We start from the raw sequence: 23,737 nt of genomic DNA, 5'->3' as shown, positions 1-23,737 counted from the left end.
GCAAGTACGCCTTCCCCTGTCCAACCCAAGCCCAAACACAAGGCCTTGGAAACGCCACTGCCGGAAGGCCATGGCTCCACCCGCAAAAAGACTTCCGGTGAACAAGCAACAACTTCGGCACTGAGGAAGGCCACACTACCGAAGCCTTTGGACTCGAGCCGAAGCACAGGCTCCGAAACAGCCAAACATCGACCTATCGAGTCAAAGCCCCGAAAATCCCTGTCGGAGCAGAGGCCAACATCCACTCCCGGCCTTTTGATCCCGAGGGGAGCCAAAAAGACCCATCTACACAGAGGAGCATGGACTTTCAAAACAACTTAAAGAAAGCCATAGATGTTCGGAGGAACTCACACAAATGGAGGCCTTTGATGAAAGGCAGGCCGCAATTCATATTCGTAAAGACACTGGCAAGATCCTAACTGCACCTCCTCTCAAAACTAGGAGGAAGCTAGCCTTTCAAGGACAATTGGACACTGATCAGCCACCAGCTAACGTGCCAAAGCCCAAACAAAAAGCTCCGCCTCTGCAATTCTCACCTCATCAGTCTCCTCACCTGACTGTCTCTCCACCTGCTACCCCTACCCCTACCCCTACAGTCTCCAGTACACTCTGCTGATTCACAACAAGACAGTTTCGACCCATGGGATCTCTACGAGGATCCCATTTCTGATAGCTCAGACTGCTATCCTTCAAAACCATCACCACCAGAATATAGCACCTCATACACTCAGGTTTTGGCTACAGCAGCGTCCTACCACAACATAGCCATGCACACAGAGCCTCTTGAGGATGGTTTTCTCTTTAGTACGGTATCCTCCACTCACACTATTTACTAGTCCCTTCCCACGCTTCCAGGCATGTTGAAACATGCACATCAGATTTTTCAAGAGCCAGTTAAAGCCCGGGTCATCACTCAGAGTGGAGAAAAAATATAAGCCGACTCCCTCTGATCCGGCATGAATTACCCAACAACTACCTCTGGATTTCGTAGTTGTCAGTGCAGCAAGGAAAAGGGCCAACTCCCAAGCATCTGGTGATGCACCACCACCAGACAAAGCAGGAAATTCGATGCTGCTGGGAAAAGAGTGGCATCGCAAGCAGCTAATCAATGGGGAATAGCCAACTCCCAAGCACTACTTGCTAGGTATGATGGGGCCCATTGGGACGAGATAAAATATATCATCCAGCATCTCCCAAAAGACCAACAAAAGAGGGCACAGCAATAGTCGAGGAAAGGCAGGCTATTACTAATAACCAAATTAAGTCCGCTCTAGACTCAGCAGATACAGTAGCTAAGACAATCAATACTTCTGTCACCAGTCGGAGACACGCATGGCTCGGGCGTCAGGGTTTAAACCAGAAATCCAGCAGGCAGTTCTTAACATGCCATTTAATGAGAAACAGCTTTTTGTCCCTGAGGTTGATACAGCCATCGAGAAAATTAAAAAGGACTCTGACACTGCTAAGGCCATGGGTGCCCTGTATACTACACAGTACAGAGGTTCATTTCGAAAGCCTCAATACAGGGGTGGATTTAGAGCCCAAACATCTGAGGCATCCACCCGACAATCAAAACCATCTTACCAGCTTCAGTACCAACGAGGTGGGTTTAGAGGAACTTACAAAGGCCAGTTCCCCAGAGGTAGGGGAAAATATCAGCCAACAAAACCGACCTCACACACAACAGTGACACTCTACACATCTTCCCTCATCAAACTTCTCCTGTAGGAGGAAGACTGCTAACGTTCCACAAAAATTGGTTACCCATTACAACAGACAATTGAGTATTATCCATTATCCACAATGGTTACTGCATGGAATTCACACAAATTCCTCCAGCTATACTTCAAAAACCACAAAAACTCTCCGCCCAACATACCTCCATGTTGCAAACAGAAGTACAGTCACCATTACTCAAACAAGCCATAAAGCTTGTACCACAACATCAAAAAGGAACAGGGGTTTACTCCCTGTACTTCCTTATTCCCAAAAAAGATGGAACCTTGAGGCCAATACTAGATCTCAGAACTCTCAATCTTTACATCCTATCAGAACACTTTCACATGGTAACACTGCAAGATGTAGTCCCACTGTTACAACGATAAGATTTTATGGCAACATTAGATCTCAAGGATGCGTATTTTCACATACCCATCTATCCAGCGCACAGAAAATATCTCAGGTTTGTAATACAAGGAAAACATTACCAATTCAAAGTGTTACCCTTCGGGATAACAACCGCTCCCAGAGTATTTACAAAATGCCTTGCGGTAGTGGCAGCCTACCTAAGAAGGCAACACATCCATGTTGTAAGGAAATGCCTCCTTGGCATGGTTACCCCCTGACTTTTTGCCTTTGCTGATGCTAAGTTGTGATTTGAAAGTGTGCTGAGGCCTGCTAACCATTCCCCAGCACCAGTGTTCTTCCCCTAACCTGTACTTTTGTTTCCACAATTGGCACACCCTGGCATCCAGGTAAGTACCTTGTAACTGGTCCCCTGGTACCAAGGGCCCTGATGCCAGGGAAGGTCTCTAAGGGCTGCAGCATGTCTTATGCCACCCTGGGGACCCCTCACTCATCAGAGACACACTACTTGCCATCTTGTGTGTGCTAGTGGGGATAAAACGAGTAAGTCGACATGGCACTCCCCTCAGGGTGCCATGCCAACCTCACACTGCCTATAGAGTATAGATAAGTCACCCCTCTAGCAGGCCTTACAGCCCTAAGGCAGGGTGCACCATACCATAGGTGAGGGCATAAGTGCATGAGCACTATGCCCCTACAGTCTCTAAGCACAACCTTAGACATTGTAAGTGCAGGGTGGCCATAAGAATATATGGTCTGGGAGTCTGTCATGCACGAACTCCACAGCACCATAATGGCTACACTGAAAACTGTGAAGTTTGGTATCAAACTTCTCAGCACAATAAATGCACACTGATGCCAGTGTACATTTTATTGTAACATACACCCCAGAGGGCATCTTAGAGATGCCCCCTGAAACCATACTGACTACCCGTGTAGGCTGACTGGTTTTAGCAGCCTGCCACACACTAGATATGTTGCTGGCCACATGGAGAGAGTGCCATTGTCACTCTGTGGCTAGTAACAAAGCCTGTACTGGGTGCAGGTGCTTCACACCTCCCCCTGCAGGAACTGTAACACCTGGCGGTGAGCCCCCTTTGTTACAGCACCCCAGGGCACTCCAGCTAGTGGAGTTGCCCGCCCCCTCCGGCCATGGCCCCACTTTTGGCAGCAAGGCCAGAGGAGATAATGAGAAAAACAAGGAGGAGTCACTGGCCAGTCAGGACAGCCCCTAAGGTGTCCTGAGCTGAGGTGACTCTAACTTTTAGAAATCCTCCATCTTGCAGATGGAGGATTCCCCCAATAGGATTAGGGATGTGCCCCCCCCCCCCCTCGGGGAGGAGGCACAAAGAGGGTGTAGCCACCCTCTGGGTTAGTAGCCATTGGCTACTAACCTCCCAGACCTAAACACACCCCTAAATTCAGTATTTAGGGGCTCCCCAGAACCTAGGAACTCAGATTCCTGCAACCTAAGAAGAAGAGGACTGCTGAGCTGAAAAACCCTGCAGAGAAGACGGAGACACCAACTGCTTTGGCCCCAGCTCTACTGGCCTGTCTCCCCACTTCTAAAGACACTGCTCCAGCGACCTCTGACGCCTCAGAGGACTGCCCTGCATCTAGAAGGACCAAGAACTCCCGTGAAGAGCGGCTCTATTCACCAAAGACTGCAACTTTGCAACAAAAAAGCAACTTTGAAACAACACGCGTTTCCCGGCGGAAGCGTGAGACTTGGCACTTTGCACCCGACGCCCCCGGCTCGACTTGTGGAGAACAATGACTTCAGGGAGGACTCCCCGGCGACTGCAAGACCGTGAGTAGCCAGAGTTGATCCCCCTGAGCCCCCACAGTGACGCATGCAGAGGGAATCCCGAGGCTCCCCCTGACTGCGACTGCCTGCTTCAAAGACCCGACACCTGGTAAAGGCACTGCATCCGCAGCCCCCAGGACCTGAAGGATCCGACCTCCAGTGCAGGAGCAACCCCCAGGTGGCCCTCTCCCTTGCCCAGGTGGTGGCTACCCCGAGGAGCCCCCCCCTTGCCTGCCTGCATCGCTGAAGAGACCCCTTGGTCTTTCATTGCTTTCTAATACAAAAACCAGGACGCTTGTTTGCACACTGCACCCGGCCGCCCCCGTGCGGCTGAGGGTGTACTTTCTGTGTGGACTTGTGCCCCCCCCGGTGCCCTACAAAACCCCCCTGGTCTGCCCTCCGAAGACGCGGGTACGTACCTGCTGGCAGACTGAAACCAGGGCACCCCCTTCTCCATTGAAGCCTATGCGTTCTGGGCACCACTTTGACCTCTGCACCTGACCAGCCCTGAGCTGCTGGTGTGGTAACTTTGGGGTTGCTCTGAACCCCCAACGGTGGGCTAACTTGGACCCAAACCTGAACCCCATAGGTGGTTTACTTACCTGCAAAAACCTAACAAACTCTTACTCCCCCCCCCCAGGAACTGTTGAAAATTGCACTTAGTTTTAAAATTGCTATATGTCATTTATGTGAAAACTGTATATGCTATTTTGCTAATTCAAAGTTTCTAAAGTAGCTACCTGCAATACCTTTCATTTGAAGTATTACATGTAAATCTTGAACCTGTGGTTCTTAAAATAAAACTAAGAAAATATATTTTTCTATACAAAAACTTATTGGCCTAGAATTGTCTCTGCATGTGTGTTCCTCATTTATTGCTTGTGTATGTACAACAAATGCTTAACACTACACCTACTGCTAGACCACACTACCACAAATAGAGCACTAGAAATATCTCTTTTTGCCACTCTCTTACCTCTAAGGGGAACCCTTGGACTCTGTGCATACTATTCCTTACTTTGAAATAGTGCATACAGAGCCAACTTCCTACACATGTCTTTCCATATCTCGCCGACTGGCTAATAGAATCCCAACAGCCAGACACAGTGTCAAAACAATACACATTATGTAATACAAACCCTCTAGGGTTCTCCATAAACTACCAAAAATCCTACTTGCAACTAGCGCATATTCAACAGTATTTAGGAGCCACACTAAATACGCAAACAGCACTTGCAAGCCCAAGCCCAAGTCCACAAAGGATACAATCATTCCCCAATGTATTGGCACAAATCCAGTCAAACCAACAGTACACAGCCAAATTTGTCATGAAACTGTTGGGCATGATGGCATCATGCATTGCCATTGTCCCGAATGCAAGACTAAACATGCAGGCCTTACAACAGTGCTTTGCAAAACAATGGTCACAAGCACATGGTCAACATCAAGATCTAGTGTTGATAGACCGCCAAACACACACATCGCTTCAGTGGTGGAATTCCACAAATTTAAACAAAGGGCGTCCATTTCAAGACCCTGTGCCTCAAGCCACACTTATAACAGATGCATCAATGATTGGATGGGGAGCATACCTCAACAATCAGAACATTCAAGGACAGTGGGACAAAAAACACAAACAACTTCACATGAATCACTTAGAATTCCTTGCCATATTCCTAGCACTCAAAGCCTTTCAACCTCTTCTCGTTCACAAACACATTCTGATTAAGACAGACAATATGACTACAATGTATTACCTAAACAAACAAGGAGGGACCCACTCATCGCAAATGTCCCTTCTAGCACAAACGATTTGGCATTGGGCAATGCACAACAACATTCACCCTGTAGCACAATACATTCCAGGGATACACAACCAATTAGCAGATGTTCTCAGCCGAAATCATCAACAAACACACGAAGGGGAAATTCATCCCCAAGTACATCAAACATACTTTCATTACTGGGGAACACCAGACATAGACCTATTCGCCACCAACGAAAACGCAAAATGCAAAACTTCGCATCCAGATTACCACACCCTCTATCCAAGGGCAATGCTCTATGGATCAACTGGTCAGGGATATTTGCTTACGCTTTTCCCCCTTCTCCCTCTCATTCCATTTCTAGTCCACAAACTGCGTCAAAACAAACTCAGACTCCTACTTTATAGCACCAACGTGGGCACGTCAACCATGGTACACAACGTTGTTAGACCTGTAAGTAGTACCACACATCAAACTGCCCAACAGACCAGATCTGTTAACACAAAACAGGCAACTAATCAGGCACCCAAATCCAGCAATTCTCAATCTAGCGATTTGGCTCCTGAAGTCTTAGTTTTGATATTTACATCTTCCAACAGAATGTATGGAAGTAATTAAACAAGCTAAAAACCCCACTACCAGGCAGTGTTATGCAAACAAATGGAAAAGGTTTGTGTTTTACTGTCAATCCAAACAGATTGCCGCTCTTTCAGCATCACAAGACATTGTAGGTTACTTGCTTCATCTGCAAAAGGCACATTTTGCTTTTTCATCCATCAAAATACATCTCACTGCTATTTCAACGTATTTGCAAAATATACAACACACCTCTCTATTTAGAGTCCCTGTTATCAAAGCCTTCATGGAAGGACTAAAACGTATCATACCACCAAGAACACCCCCAGTGCCTTCATGGACTCTAAATATTGTACTCGCACGACTCATGGGTCCACCATTTGAACCTATGCATTTGAGTCCGATTCAATACCTAACATGGAAAGTAGCATTCCTCGTTGCAATCACATCATTAAGGAGAGTTGGTGAAATACAAGCTTTCACTATTGAGCACCCATTCATACAAGTACACAAACATAAAGTAGTACTTCGAACAAAACCCAAAATTCCTACCTAAGGTGATTTCACCGTTTCATATCAATTAAACAGTGGAACTTCCAGTCTTCTTCCCACAGCCAGACTCAGTAGCAGAAAGAGCGCTGCATACATTAGATGTTAAGAGAGCTATAATGTATTACATTGATAGAACCAAATCATTTCGAAAAACTAAACAGTTATTTGTGGCGTTCCAAAAGCCACATACTGGGAATCCAATCTCAAAACAAGGACTAGCTAGATGGATAGTAAAATGCATCCAAACTTGTTACCTGAAGGCCAAAAGGCAGCTATTAGTAACACCAAAAGCACATTCCACCAGGAGTAAAGGAGCAACAATGGCCTTTTTAGGAAATATACCAATGACAGAAATCTGTAAAGCAGCCACTTGGTCAACACCCCATACATTTACCAAGCATTACTGTGTAGATGTGTTAACAACACAACAAGCAACAGTAGGACAGGCTGTACTAAAAACACTATTTCAAACCCTACAGGCTGACCACCGCTTATGGGAGGAAAACTGCTTTTGTAGTCTATGCATAGCATGTGTAACTGCAGCTACACGTCATCGAACTGAAAATGTCATTTACCCAGTGTACATCTGTTCATGGTTCTGCTGCAGATTCACATGCGCTCTCCCGCCTCCCCGGGAGTCTGTAGCCGTTTACGTTAAAACAAGCATTTGTACATATGTGTATATATATATATGTTCAATGGCATGTGTAGCTGCAGATACACATGCTGCACACTGTTCCTGCCATCTAGTGTTGGGCTCGGAGTGTTAGAAGTTGTTTTTCTTTGAAGAACACTTCTTGAGTCACGGGACCGAGTGACTCATCCCTTTCGGCTCCATTGCGCAGGGGCATCGACTCCATCTTAGATTGTTTTCTTTCCGCCATCGGGTTCGGACGTGTTCCTCTTCGCTCCGTTATTCGAATCAGAAAAAGACTAAAATTCACCAAAAAGCGTCGGTATTGTTTGCGATCGAGAAACATCTTGCATCAACACCGACGAGACACAGCTTCGGTGGCCCTTCGGGGCTTCCGCACCCAGCCGGGGCCTGGTCGGCCTGACCACAGAAGACCGTTGAAGCCTAATGGACCGGACCCTCTTCCGTTTCTGCCCACAGTGCCACACCAAGTATCCCTATACACACCAACATCGGGTCTGTAATCTGTGTTTGTCACCAGAGCACAGGTAAGATACTTGCAATCGAAGAAGACCTTGAGGGATCGGAGGGCGAGACAGATGCAAATGGCGTCAAAGTTCAGAGCACCTCGACGTCTAAGAAGAGGAGATGGCTATCTCCATCCAAGGTTCGGACTCGGACAACTCCGACGCAGACCGAGTACCTACAGCAGCCCAACACGTGAGTACACCTGCCCCGACCCAAGCCCACAGTCAACCTAAGAAGCATAAGGCCTCAGGGACGCCACTGCCTGAAGGCCATGGCTTGACCCATAAAAAACAAAGCGGTGACCAAGCAACACCTTTGGCACCGAAAAAGGCCAAAATCGTGCCAAAGTCTTCGAACTCGAGCCGAGAACCCATCATCGAAAAAACTCGACATCGACTTGTCGAGTCGACGAAGCCTCGAAAAAGTATTTCGGAGCCAAGGCCTTCCATCAGCATGGGCATTTTGGTGCTGAAAAAAACGGCTTCGGAGCCGAAAAAAGCCTTGTACACCGAGGAACATGGACTCTTTAAGCAACTAAAAGAGACACAGATTTGAGGAGGAACTTTTAAATGGAGGAGTTTGATGAAATGCAGGCAAGGAGACAGATCCGTACGGATACTGGGATGATCCAAACTGCATCTCCTCTCCAATTAAGAAGGAAACTGGCTTTCCGGGGACTATCAGAGACTGAACAGCCAAAGGCTAAAGTGCCCAGGGAAAAATTGCCGTCTCACACACTGTGCAGTCGCAAGAGGATGCAGACCCCTGCGACATCTACGATCCCCCTGTGTTGGACAATAGCCCTGAGTGCTACCCTTCAAAAACTTCTCCACCCGCGGATAGTGCCTCATACACCCAAGTCTTGGCTAGGGCTGCTGCATTCCATAATGTAAGCATGCACTCAGAGCCATTGGAGGACGATTTTCTCTTTAATACCTTGGTCTCCGCATGCTTCCTACCAAAGTCTGCCTATCCTCCCAGGCATGCTTAAACATGCCCACCAAGTCTTCCAGGAGCCCGTGAAAGGAAGAGCCATTACACCACGGGTCGAAAAGAAATACAACCCACCACCGTCAGACCCAGTGTTTATTACACAGCAGCTGCCCCCAGAATCCTTCGTGGTTGGAGCTGCGAAAAAGAGCCACCTAACAGTCATCTGGAGATGCACCACCTCCAGATTATGAGAGTAGAAAGTTTGACGCGGCAGGAAAAAGAGAAGCGTCACAAGCTGCTAATCAGTGGCGCATAGCAAACTCGCAAGCCCTCCTTGCACGATATTGCTGATCTCGTCCTAATGAGCTCGGTCATATCATCCAACATCTCCTGAAGGAAATGGGCTAAGCAAGTGGTAGAGGAGGGACAAGCAATATCGAACAATCAGATACGTTCGGCATTAGATTCCGCTGACACTGCCGCAAGAACAGTGAACACTGCAGTCACAATTAGACGACATGCTTGGCTAAGATCCTCAGGGTTCAAACCAGAGATACAACAAGCGGTACTTAACATGCCATTCAATCAACAACTGTTTGGACCACAAGTGGACACAGCCATCGAGAAAATGAAGGACACTGATACGGCCAAAGCCATGGGCGCGCTCTACTCGTCCCAATATAGAGGGACATTCAGGAAACCGCAATATAGGGGAGGTTTCAGACAACAGCCTTCAGAAGCATCCACCTCTCAAACAAAACCTACCTACCAATCACAATATCAGAGAGGGGGGTTTTGCAGGTCCTTCAGGGGACAATTTCCAAGGTCAAGGGGGAAATTTCAGCCCACTAAGCAGGTCACTAATAACAAGCAGTGACATGCCCGTCAGCCTCCCCCAACACAAATCACCTGTGGGAGGAAGACAGATTTTACCGCAAACATTGGTCAGATATTACCCCTGTGTTGGACAATAGCCCTGAGTGCTACCCTTCAAAAACTTCTCCACCTGAGGATAGCACCTCATACACCCAAGTCTTGGCTAGGGCTGCTGCATTCCATAATGTAAGCATGCACGCAGAGCCATTGGAGGACGATTTTCTCTTTAATACCTTGGCCTCCGCATACTTCCTACCAAAGTCTGCCTATGCTCCCAGGCATGCTTAAACATGCCCAACAAGTCTTCCAGGAGCCCGTGAAAGGAAGAGCCATTACACCACGGGTCGAAAAGAAATACAAGCCACCACCGTCAGACCCAGTGTTCATTACACAGCAGCTATCAATTATCCAACATGGTTACTGTATAGAATTCACACATTTTCCTCCAGATATTCCCCTAAGAGCGCACAAACTGTTGGCGCAACATCTAGAAATGTTACAAACGGAGGTCCAGGCACTATTAATATACATGAAAACATAGAACTAGTACCTCACCAACAAAAAGGAACAGGAGTTTATTCCCTATATTTCCTTATTCCCAAAAAGGACAAAACACTAAGACCAATTTTAGATCTCAGGACTCTCAACCTATTCAGCAAATCAGAACACTTCCACATGGTGACACTACAAGAAGGAATGTATGTCTAAATACGAAGTTGGGTGGTGAAAGAGCTTCTATTATCGAAGGTAGAGCAATTCGAAATGGACTAGTCAGTCTTCACTGCTTATGAAAGGCAAGAAGTCCTTTATTTTTATGTGCACAGGGGGCGGGCTTTAAAACGCCGATGTAGAGACTCAATTCCTCTTTTACTCTTCTTCCGACGCACTCGCGGATTGAACATCTTAAGGAACAAGGTAAGAATCTTTGGGATGGGAATAGTTTTTTCTGTCCCTTTGAGAATGTTATAGCCACTAATTGGTATTAATAATTTTTGGATACGCCGTTCTTTTGGCTTAAGGGCATCCATAAATAGAAGATAAGGGCTCAAATATACGTATTCAGGTAAGCGGCATGGGGGCAACTTTATATTCTATAATTTTTGACACATCATATAATTAGATTATGAGAAGATATTAACGAAAGGAATCCTATCTTTTTTAATATAGAGGACTAATTTGGCAGCATATGAGACATAAAGATTTCTATGAGGTACAAGTTTTCATTGTAGCATTATGTACCTTTGAAGGCATATAGGGGTACTTACTATATGGTTATATTTTTACGCATGCTCACCACATTTGTGCGGCTACGGTTTTTCTAAGGCCATGGTTTGTGTGGGGTTGTATACATCAACAATTGGATATGAATACTAAAAGCACTACCATATAAAACACACTATCATATATATATATATATATATATATATATATATATATATATATATATAGGAGATATGGGCACTTTGGCTTTTATCACATAAATATATTGATGTACACGCATAAATGATCATGGTTTCCACATTGGAACTATGTAATAAGTGTGTCACTTTGGAGGTTGAGGGATTTGCATAGCAATGTACTACTTTTTGTTAATTGTGTATACAATGTAAATGTTTGTTGTAGGAAGTCCTGATGAAGTCAAGGGGTATTCCCCAGACGAAACACGTGTTGACGGATGGAATTGTGAACAATTATTCATGGTTGGAATTGTGAACAAGTATTGGAATCCATATTTACAAGAGGAATAAAATACAATCTGATTCAATTTATGAAGTCATTTGGAGGAGGACTTTCTTTAAATATTTGCAAGGATATGAACCATTGAAAGTACTGAATTTGTAGCATGTGCCGTTGCCTTTTTATATTTGAGTGACAATATTTATTGTCATTTGGGACTCTATTTGGGGTGAGGTCCTAGCTAGTGGCACCGCCAGATATTTACAATAGGGAAATTTTGAGGTCGAGTGCGATACTCATATATTCACCCTTAGGAAGTTGGTATTCACCAGAAGATGTAGTCCGCTTACTAAAACAGGGAGAATACATGTCAGCACTTGATTTAAAAGATGCGTATTTTCATATACCCATCCATCCATCTCACAGAAAATACCTCAGGTTTGTCATACAAGGAAAGCATTACCAATTCAAAGTATTACCCTTCGGGATAAAAACAGCCCCCAGAGTATTTACAAAATGCCTCGCAGTAGTAGTAGCAGCACATATAAGGAGACTACACATGGACGTATTCATGTATTTTGACGATTGGCTAATAAAAGCCAACACTCAACAGAAGTGTCAACATCTCACACATTACGTAATAGATACCCTACACACACTAGGGTTTTCAATAAATTACCAAACATCACACTTTCAACCAGCCCAAATGCAACAATACTTGGGAGCAACACTCAAAAAGTGATTGCCAGTCCAAGCCCACAAAGGGAACAATCATTCCACACCATGGTACCAAAAATACAAGCAAATCAGCACTACACAGTCAGATTTGTGATGAAACTCCTAGGCATGATGCATCACAATTGTCCCAAACGCGCGGCTACACATGCAGCCCTTACAGCAGTGCCTTGCAAAACATGGACGTAGGCACAGGGTCAACTCCAAGATCTAGTGTTGATAGACTGACAAACACACTATTCGCTTCAATGGTGGAACCCTGTAAATTTAAACAAAGGGCGGCCTTTTCAAGACCCTGTGCCCCACGCCATTCTCACAACAGATGCATCAATGATGGGGTGGGGAGCACACCTCAACAATCACAATATACAAGGACAATGGGACAGTCAACAGAAACAACTACACATAAATCACTTAGAGCTACTAGCAGTCTTCCTACCACTGAAAGCATTTCACCCTCTTCTAGCTCACAAACACATTCTTGTCAAAACAGACAATATGATAACAATGTACTACCTAAACAAACAAGGGGGGACACACTCCTCACAACTATGCCTCCTAGCAACAAAAAATTTGCCATTGGGCAATGCACAACAACATTCGCCTAATAGTGCAATATATTCCAGGCATTCACAATCAATTAGCGGACAATCTCAGTCGAGATCACCAGCAAACTCACGAGTGGGAAATATATCCCCAGATACTACAAAATTACTTTTGCCAGTGGGGGATACCAGACATAGATCTGTTTGCCACAAAACGCGAAATGCCAAGCCTTCGCAGCCAGGTACCCACACCCTCAGTCCAAGGGCAATGCTCTATAGATCAATTGGTCAGGGATATTTGCTTACGCTTTTCACCCTCTCCCACTCATTCCTTTTCTAGTCAACAAACTGAGTCAAAACAAACTTAAACTCATACTTATAGCACCAACGTGGACACGCCAACCGTGGTACACCACACTGTTGGACCTCTCTGTAGTACCTCAGATCAAACTTCCAAACAGACCAGACCTGTGAAACACAACACAAACAGGTCAGGCACCCAAATCCTGCGACGCTCAACCTAGCAATTTGGCTCCTGAAGTCTTAGAGTTTGGCTATCTAAATCTTCCAAATGAGTGTATGGAAGTCATTAAACAGGCAAGGAAACCTACCACCAGGCATTGCTATGCTAATAAATGGAAAAGGTTTGTTTTCTACTGACAAGCAAAACACATCACACCGTTAGATGCCTCCATACAAGACATCGTAGGTTATTTATTACACCTACAAAAAGCAAATCTTGCTTTTTCTTCCATCAAAATACATCTCACTGCAATCTCTGCTTACTTGCAGATTAAACACACAATCACTATTTAGAATACCAGTCATTAAAGCCTTTATGGAAGGACTAAAAAGGATCATACCTCCAAGAACCCCACCAGTACCCTTGTGGAATCTTAATATTGTACTTAGACGACTCATGGGTCCACCCTTTGAACCCATGCTTTCTTGCCAAATCCAATTCTTAACCTGGAAGGTGGCATTTCTAATAGCTATCACTTTATTACGAAGAGTTAGTGAAATACAAGCGTTCACTATTGAAGAACCCTTTATACAAGTACACAAACATAAAATAGTTCTCTGCACAAATCCCAAATTTCTGCCAAAAGTAATTTTACCGTTTCATTTAAACCAAACTGTTGAGCTCCCAGTCATCTTCCCACAGTCACTCAGTAGCTGAAAGAGCACAGCATACATTAGACATTAAAAGAGCACTAATGTACTATATAGACAGAACAAAACCATTTCGTAAAACTAAACAATTGTTCAGCGCTTTCCAAAAACCCCATGCTGGTAATCCTATATTCAAACAGGGCATAGCCAGATGGATAGTCAAATGCATACAAACTTGTTACCTAAAAGCTAAAAGAGAGCTACTCATTACACCAAAGGCGCACTCCACTAGAAAGAAAGGAGCAACAATGGCCTTTCTAGGTAACATACCAATGACAGAGAGTTATAAGGCAGCCACTTGGGCCACACCTCATACGTTTACCAAACATTACTGTGTAGATGTGTTAGCAACACAACAAGCCACAGTAGGACAGGTTGTACTAAGGACATTATTTCAAACAACTTCAACTCCTACCGGCTGACCACCGCTTTTAGGAGGATTACTGCTTTGTAGGCTATGCACAGCATGTGTATCTGCAGCTACACATGCCATCAAATGGAAAATGTCACAGAGTGTACATCTGTTCGTGGCATGTTCTGCTGCAGATTCACATGTGCCCTCCCACATCCCCGGGAGCCTGTAGCCATTTAAGTTGCAACTTGAATTTGTATATATATGTAAATAAACATTCCTTTAGCTCAAACTATGTACATACATATCTATTCCATTGCATGGACATCTTTACTATTCTCATTCTACCACTCCTACCTCACCCTATGCGGGAAAACAATCTAAGATGGAGTTGATGCCCATGCGCAATGGAGCCGAAAGGGAGGAGTCACTCGGTCCCGTGGCTCGAAAAGACTTCTTCGAAGAAAAACAACTTGCAACACTAGATGGCAGGATCAGTGCACAGCATGTGAATCTGCAGCGGAACATGCCATGAACAGATGTACACTGGGTAAGTGACATTATATATATATATATATATATATATATATATATATATATATATATATATATATATTTTAATATAATCCACAACAGATGGAACGATATCCACCAAACGGCTGCACTAATCCCTTGATCGTCTCCAACTCGTGAGGACAAAATAAGTATTCAAAAATTGAATGTCATCAATTTTATTCAATTTAATTAAGTCACAGTTTCCTGCACAGAATGTCAACGCGTTTCGGCAAACGCCTTCTACCATTTATAAGTGGCATTTTATATATATATATATATATATATATATATAATGTGTGTTCGATGGCATGTGTAGCTGCAGCTATACATGCTTTGCATAAGTTCACCATATATATTGTTGGGCTCTGAGTGTTTCAAGTTGTTTTTCATCGAAGAAGCTTTTTTGAGTCACGCGATCGAGTGACTCCTCAGTGATAGTGCACATGGGCATTGAGTCCTCTGTTTTCTTTCTGCTGTCGGGTTCAGTACTATCTGAACTTCTCTATCTTTTCCTTCAACGTTGGTATCGTTTTCAAATGCGTTTTTCTAACTCCACTCGATACGATTGGAGCGTCTGGATCAATTAAACACCAGCCTTCACAGGCTTTCTGTGTCCCAGGCTCATGGATCGGACTCCATTTCGATTCTGCCCTCGGTGCCATGCCAAGTTCCTCTACACCGACCAACTCTCTTTGTGCAAGCTCTGCCTCTCTCCAGATCATAAGGAGGAATCCTGTGTGGCATGCCGATCCTTCCGATCCAAGAAGCCTTTGCTGGATCGAAGAGAGCGATGACTAGAGATGGCATTGAAGTCGACAGAACAAATGCCTGACATTTTCGGTGAGGATCAGGTCCAGATTGCAGTTTCTATTGCAGACTCCGATTCCGACCATGACAAAGATGGGGACAGCCAGGTTATTCCTGTGGCGCAGTACGTGTGTGCGCCAGCCCCTTCCCATCACTAACAACATTTTAAAAAGTCAGCACAGAAGGCCTTGGGTCCACCACTGCTTGCCAGGCATGGTCAGACCCAAAAATTACTTCTCATCGACCGGCCCTTAGGTTCGGTGTCAAAGGCCAAAATGTATTTGACTGAACAGACTGCCAAGCCTGTTTCAGGATCAAGTTGTAAGATGGAAGCTTACACTTTGGAACCAAAACTTCTACATACCACCTTGTATCCGAAACATCCACGCTCCTTTTCGGAGCCAAAAAAACTTCCATCTGCTTCAGGGATCACATTTTCGGCCTGTTTAAAGCAGTCAAGCTTTCAGGGCATGCATATGTGGGAAGCAAACATGTTCCATCTTTAGAGAAATCAACCGACATTAGGCCCATTCTAGTGGTCATGGACCATAAACGGAGGAAAATACAAATCCAAAAGGATAGATGGAAAATTATTGCCTCTCCTCCTGCTATAACCAAGAGGAAACTCATTCCAAGAAGGTTTGGAATCTTGGCCTTCACCAGAAAAAATATTTAAGCACAAGGAGAAGCCAAAGACAGTGCATCAGCCTTCTCTACCGCTTTTGCCTTTCCATCCTACTTCACCACCACCTGACAGTCCACCGCCACCCCCTTCACCCACACAGTTTTCTGCACAATCTCCTGTCTCCTCACACGGGGATAATATGGGTGACAATCCTTACAATATAGACCCATGGGATGTGTATGATTGACCGAATTCCATCTGATGACCTTGATCTGTATCCCACAAGGTCATCTCCACCTGAAGACACCACAGCATCTAATCAGGTCCTCACTAGAGCAGCCACATACCATAATGTGCAGGTGCACTTCAAGCCCATAGAGGATGATTTCCTATTCAACATCTTATCCTCTACACATAAACAGTATCAATGTTTGCCGATGCTACAAGGCATGCTAAAACATGCTGATAACATTTTTAAAGAGCCGACAAAGGCTAGGGTACTAACACCTAGGGTGGATATAAAAATATAAAGGTGCGCCATCAGATCCAAATTATCTAACACAATTGCCACCTGATTACATTGTGGTCAGTGTAGCTAGGAAAAGGGCAAATCAGTCCACAGGGGATGCTCCTCCCCCGATAAAGAAATCCGGAAATTTGATGCAGCAGGCAAAAGAGTGGCTACACAAGCTGAAAATCCGTGGAGAATTGCCAACTCCCAAGCTCTTTTAGCCAGGTATGACAGGGCCCATTGGGGCGAAATGCAGGAGTTCCTTCAATATCTACCTATGGAACACCAAAAAAGGGCACAGCAGGTAGTGGCAGGAGGACAAGCCATTGCCAACAATCAAATTAGATCTTCCCTAGACGAGGCTGACACTGCAGCTAGGTGAATAAATACTGACATTGTGATCAGAAGACATGCTTGGTTGCGGTCCTCAGGATTCAAACCTGAGATCCAGCAAGCGGTCCTTCATATGCGATTCAATAAACAACTATTGGAATTCAGAGGGAGTTTTAAACCCCATCAGAGGCTTCCATGTCTCAACAAAAACAGGGACAACAGTATTATTCTAGGGGATCTTTCAGGGGTTCCTATCGAGGACACAGTTTCAGAGGAAGGGGCAAATCCACTGCCACAAGAGGTGCCATAACCTCATCACAGCAGTGACGTTCTCTGCATCCCCACACAGCACACATCTCCTGTGGGAGGAGGACTGCAACATTTCCACCATCATTGGCATCAAATTACATCAGATCAATGGGTACTGTCAATTATCCACAATGCTTATTGCCTAGAACTCATTTCCACTCCACCAAACATTCACCCTTGTTCACATAGGCTCTCTCCGGAACACATTGTTCTGCTAAAGAGAGGTATAATCTCTTCTACTTGAAGGTGCAATAGAGGTAGTACCCATCAACCAACAAGGAACAGAGTATATTCTCCATACTTTCTCATACCAAAAATAAGGATGGCACTCTCAGACCAATCCTTGATCTCGGACCTCTCAAACAGTACATTCTCTCAGAGTGTTTCCACATGGTCATTTTACGTTATGTCATCCCCTTGTTGCAAAAACAAGACTACATGACAACATTAGATGTAAAAGATGCTTACTTTCATATTCCTACACATCCAGCACACCACAAATACTTAAGGTTTGTGATAGCAGGCGAGCACTACCAATTCAAAGTGCTACCCTTTGGAGTAACAATAGCACCAAGGGTATTTACCAAATGCCTAGCAGTGGTTGCAGCATACCTCAGAAGTCAGTATATACACATCTTTCCCTATCTAGACGACTGTCTAGTAAAAGCCAGTACCATTTAAACTTGTCAACATCACACAATACACAATCGATACCCTACACAGTCTAGGGTTCACAACCATTTACCAGAAGTCTCACCTTCAGCCAGTGCAAATACAACCATATCTGGTAGCAATTCTCAACACTCCGCATTAGCCTACCCAAACCCACAAAGAATTCAAGCGTTCCATAGTCCTGTATCTCAACTGCAATACAATCAAACTTATACAGTGAGATTTATCATGAAACTTTTGGGAATGATGGCATCCTGCATATAAATAGTGTGCAATGCACGTCTAAACATGAGACCCCTGCAACACTGTCACAACAATGGTATCGGGCACATGGTCAATTTCATGATCTAGTGTTGTGGGGCCGCCTCACCTACAACTCTCTGCAGTGGTGGAATCAAAGGGGTGGCCATTTCAGGACCCTGTACCACAGACCATAATCACCATGGATGCATCAATGACCGGTTTGGGAGCCCATTGCAACAATCTCTTGGAATTGCTAGCAGTGTTCTCGGCAATCAAAGCATTCAAACCACAGGTCACACACAAAACAGTGTTAGTAAGGACAGACAACATGACAACAATGTATTATCTACAGAAATGGGGCACACATCCATCTCAGTTGTCCCTTTTAGCTGAGACAATATGGAAATGGGTGATTGACAATCGCATTTGACCTATTAGCAGAGTATATCTCAGGGTACACAACCAACCTGTGGACCTCTTAAGCAGGACGCAGCAACAAACAAACAAATGAATGGGAGATTCACCCTCAAGTAATTTAACACTAATTTCACATGTGGGGAACACCGGACACAGACCTTTTGACAACAAGCAAATGCAAAATGTCCAAACTTCGTGTCCAGGGATCCCCTCCCTCAATCCAGGGGCAATGCTCTATGGATCAGTTGGTCAGAGATATTTGCTTATGCTTTTCCCACTCTCCCACGAATTCCATTTCTGGTCAACAAGATTTGTCACACATCTTACTGTGCTTACTCATAGCTCCCACCTGGGCACGTCAACACTGGTACACAACACTGTTATATCTGTCTGTAGTACCATATCACAAACTCCCAAACAGACCAGACCTATTGACTCAAAACAAAGGTCCGATCAGGCATCCCAGTCCCAGTATTCTCAAGCAGGCGATTTGGCTCCGGAGGTCAGAGTTTGGATATCTACAACTTCCATCAGAATGTATGGACATTCTAAAGGAGGCACGTAAACCTATAACTAGACAATACTATGCAACTAAATGTAAACGTTTTGTATGTTACGGTCAACCTAAAAACATTAATCCACTCAAAGCATCAGTACAGAATATTGTATGTGGTTTGCTTTCTTTATAGAAAATCTAGCATATTCATCTATTAAAATTGATTTAACAGCAATATCAGCCTTCCTCCAAAACAGATTGCACAAATATTTGTTTAGACTTCCTATCTTAAGAGTTATTGCACCTAGAGCTCCTTCAACTCCAGCCTAGAATCTTAACATTGTGCTTACAAGGCTTATGGGCCTACCATTTGAACCTGTGCATTCTTTCGCTCTTCAATTTCTATCATGGAAAGTTGCTTTCTTGGTAGCAATTGCTTCCTTAAGAAGAGTTAGTGACATTCAAGCATTCACTTTATAAGAACCATTCTTCCATTTTCACAAGCACTAAATAGTTCTCAGGACAAATCCAAAATTGAATTCCAAAGTGGTGTCCCCTTGTCACGTCAGTGGAATTGCTAATCTTCGTTCCACAACCAGATTCAGTTGCTGAAAGAGCTCTGCACGCTCTTAATGTTGAAAGAGCTCTTATGTACTATATAGACGGAACAAAAGATTTCAGAAAATCTAAACACATTTTTGTGGCTTTTCAACAGCCTCATAAGGGTAATCCCATGTCAAAACAAGGATTAGCCAGATGGATAGTAAAGTGTATTCAAACTTGCTATCTCAAAGCTAAAAGGCAACTATTAGTAACTCCTAAAGTACATTCTACTAGAAAGGAGCTCCATTGGCGTTCTTAGGAAATATACCATTGGCAGACATATGCAAAGCAGCCAAATGCTGTACACCACACACATTTACAAAACACTTGTGTGGATGTGTTGTCTCGCCAACAAGCAAATGTTGGTCAAGCATTGCTTAAAACACTATTTCAAACTACTCTACTACAGGCTAGCCACCACTTATTTTAGGAGAGGACTGCTTTTCAGTCTATGCAAAGCATGTGTATCTGCAGCTACACATGCCATTGAATGGAAAATGTCACTTACCTAGTGTACATCTGTGTGTGGCATGTAGTGCTGCAGATTCACCTGGGCCCTCCCTCCTCCCCGGAGGTCTGCAGCCGTTGTGAAAACAATCAACCAAAGAACTCGATGTGCACTATCACTGAGAGGAGTCACCGCTCGATCTTGTGACTTGAAAAAGCTTTGAAGAAGAAAAACAACTTGTAACACTCCGAGCCCAACCCTAGATGACGAACGTATACAAAGCATGTGAATCTGCAGCACTATATGCCACAAACACACAGATATATATATATATATATATATATATAACACACGTCTTTTAGATGCTCTAAAAGCATAGTAAACCAGAAAAATGCATTACTATTTACTTTAAAGACACTACAACATAGCCCAAAAAAAAACATTGCTGTGTTGTCGCTAAACCAAACATTTGGCAGTTTGTTCACTTGGGTAATCTCTGGGAAGATTCTTATTGTGTAATTCCGGTCAATTATGCACTTCACAAGAGAGATAGGAATCCTAATAGCTATGTGTCTGCTTCTACACCCTCTCCCTTCCTTCTTCCGAATTTCCTTAACAAGTCATTCTTCTCTTTTTTAATGTGCCTCATTGATGCCTGTGTTCCTTCCTTTGTTTCAGCTGCCGCTTCCTGCAAAATGTATTCAAGGAAAGTGCTCCCTTACCTTTGGGTCGACTTTGCGCTATATAAAACTGCAAAAAAACAACCTCTCCGATGTCCTTAACACTTTTAGATGGATGTAAGGCTCAATGGTTAGTTTTTTTGTTGCTCCAGGGTCAGTGGCCCTCGGCTGTAATCCGAGATTTGCAGCTCTCGTCAGCAGCGTGACCCATTTTAGGTGGTGAGAGCGCGATGTCTGCTGCATCCTTATGTAGCATGTGCACCTGTTACAAGGTATAAGGGGATTGTATCATGACGTTTTCAGGCCATATGCAAGGCTATGATACCTTATAGTAGGCAGAGAGTAGGGTTTGCCACATCCGTTTCACAGAAAATGAAAAATTCACAGAGGCGCACAATGTGGTGTAGTACAGTGATCCAATGTAAAGTCGTGTTTTCACAATGTGGAACGCTTTCACAGACTCGCGTGTTGGAAGGTGCCCATGCACACTGCAGGGGCCCCCGTAAGAGGGCCCCACAAAGAATTTCAGTGTCTGCTTTGCAGACACTGAAATTCGCGACGGGTGCAACTGCACCCGTCGCACCTTCCCACTCCGCCGGCTCCATTCTGAGCCGGCTTCCTCGTGGGAAGGGTGTTTCCTGCTGGGCTGGCGGCCAGCCCAGTGGGAAACCCAGAATGACCGCTGCGGTCTTTTGACCGCGGTACGGTCTTCTGGCGGTTCCCGCTTGGCGGGCAGATACCGCCGCCCGCCAAGCTTAGAATCAGGGCCTTAGTGTTACTTCAGTTCACTCTTATCTGCCTCATGATTCAACTGCCAAGAAAAGCCTGCTTGTTAGACGCCAGAGTGATGCGCTTCTCCAGGACTCTGTGCGGGATGCTGACAGCGCAGTCTAGGTAGGTCTATCCCGATTTCAACCCTTTCATCCTGACAAGTGTACTTGGCACGTTGTGTCGTGCAAATTGCTGGTAGACAGTTTTGTCTCAGGCACAAAACAATGAACATACAGTACCACTATCTTCCTATTACACATCCACCTCTTTGCGCATCCTTTTTAATATTTCTACTCCTAGCCTTCAGCCAGCATTTGTTAGCCAGCAGCTCTGATGGTGGGGCAGTGAAAGTGGTATTCTGTTCTGATTAGCATGACTGATTTAAATTAGGATGCTAAATGGTGGTAATTTCATTGTTTGCTGCAGATAGAGGAAGAAGGTAAGTGGAAGTGCTTTACTTATATGCAGGGCCACAGCAATTATGTGGCAGAGAGGACCAAATTATGCAATAGGGTTGACCAATTTATGCGTTAAGAAATGTCCAGTTAGGCATTTACAATACCAATATCTGACTCAAGCAAATGCAAAACCTATTGCATTGCAAATGGTTCTTTAATTTTTGAAGAGATTCTGGCATTTTCAGTGAAGCCCGTTTGGGACATTGTAAAATAGAATTAAACTCACCTGTGTGATTACTGTTTTGTTTCGATTTTGAGTGAAACAGCTTGACTACAGTAGATCATTTGACAGAATATTAAACCAAACTTCTTAACTATAAACCTACTAAAGTCATGCAACACAAAGTACCACATCTGGTCCCAAAACAAGTGCTTTTGAAATACGTTGTGCCCAGTGTGAAATTTCTTCTGGTCTGTCGGCTGCTTTGTTTCTAAATTGGTCTTAAAAGGAAAAAGACAACTTTCTAATTTATTTTGGGAATTTTAAGTTGGTAGTTTCCTTCCTGTGCGTTTCCCTAACTAATTACATGTCCATGTTTAAAATGCAGTTATTTTTAGCTTTATATGGGATGTTCACATAGCAACTTTAAATAAAGTTAAAGATGGTATTCTCTTCATAATGCATTGTGATGGGAGATATTGCTTTTAAGAACTGCATTTTCAGATTATTTCTTTGAGACGTCCTCTAGCCTTTACCCATTTTAACAATGCTTAGCTATACTAGGCAATTTGCAGTCCCTAAATAATTTGTGTTGCAAGGATGATGCTAATGCAATTTTGCTGTACAGTTTTAATTACAGCCTCCAATTAACTATGGGCTTGGATGTATTATATGAGTAAGGTTTTTTTTTTACTATAGCACTTTTGCTTTGATGACTGTTGGTCTTGGTGGAAACATGTAAGTAACGTTCAGTGTCAGATTTGCATTAGGGATCTGTGGATTAATTGATACTTAATTTCTTTACATTTTCCTCTGTATTAGAATGTGATTTAAAAGCAATATCAAGCTCTTTTGGATTGTGTCACTAACCATTTACTTGCATTGTTTTTCCCCCTATACATATTATTATATAAATCATATTTTATCTTGAAATATTAAAAGGCCCCCAGGACTTGTATTTCAGAGAACACCAAAACGTGACTGTTTAATACCAACAGGATAACACATTTAGAGTGGTAATGCAAAGATTGGTGAAACTGTTGAGAGGGTTGTTCTTTTTCGCAGCCGCCTTTCCAGCCCTCTGTCCTATGCATTAATTAAACAATTGCTTGACAAACAGATGTATAACTCTTGAAGGGAAATGCGTGATCATGGGATGTCTTTGGAAACATCCTAAAGCCACTCAAATTCACCAACTCTGCCTCCTTCACTGTAGTCTTTTTTTTTTTTTTCTGTTTTCTCCAAATATTCATTCCAGCTGCTTCTTTCTTTCTTGTCAAATCTTTTTTTTGGTTTAAACTACTCTTCACTAGTTTATTTAATATACCTGTTGTGAACTGTTTTTAACTGTATTCAACATAATTGCCCTTCTCTTTCTTCTCTAAGCCAATACTGTTTAAGTTTCTTTGT

Source organism: Pleurodeles waltl, chromosome 10 (genome assembly GCF_031143425.1).
Source record: "Pleurodeles waltl isolate 20211129_DDA chromosome 10, aPleWal1.hap1.20221129, whole genome shotgun sequence".
NCBI classification, from domain to species: domain Eukaryota; kingdom Metazoa; phylum Chordata; class Amphibia; order Caudata; family Salamandridae; genus Pleurodeles; species Pleurodeles waltl.
The sequence above is the reverse complement of the archived record's forward strand: the minus strand, read 5'-3'. Positions refer to the sequence as shown.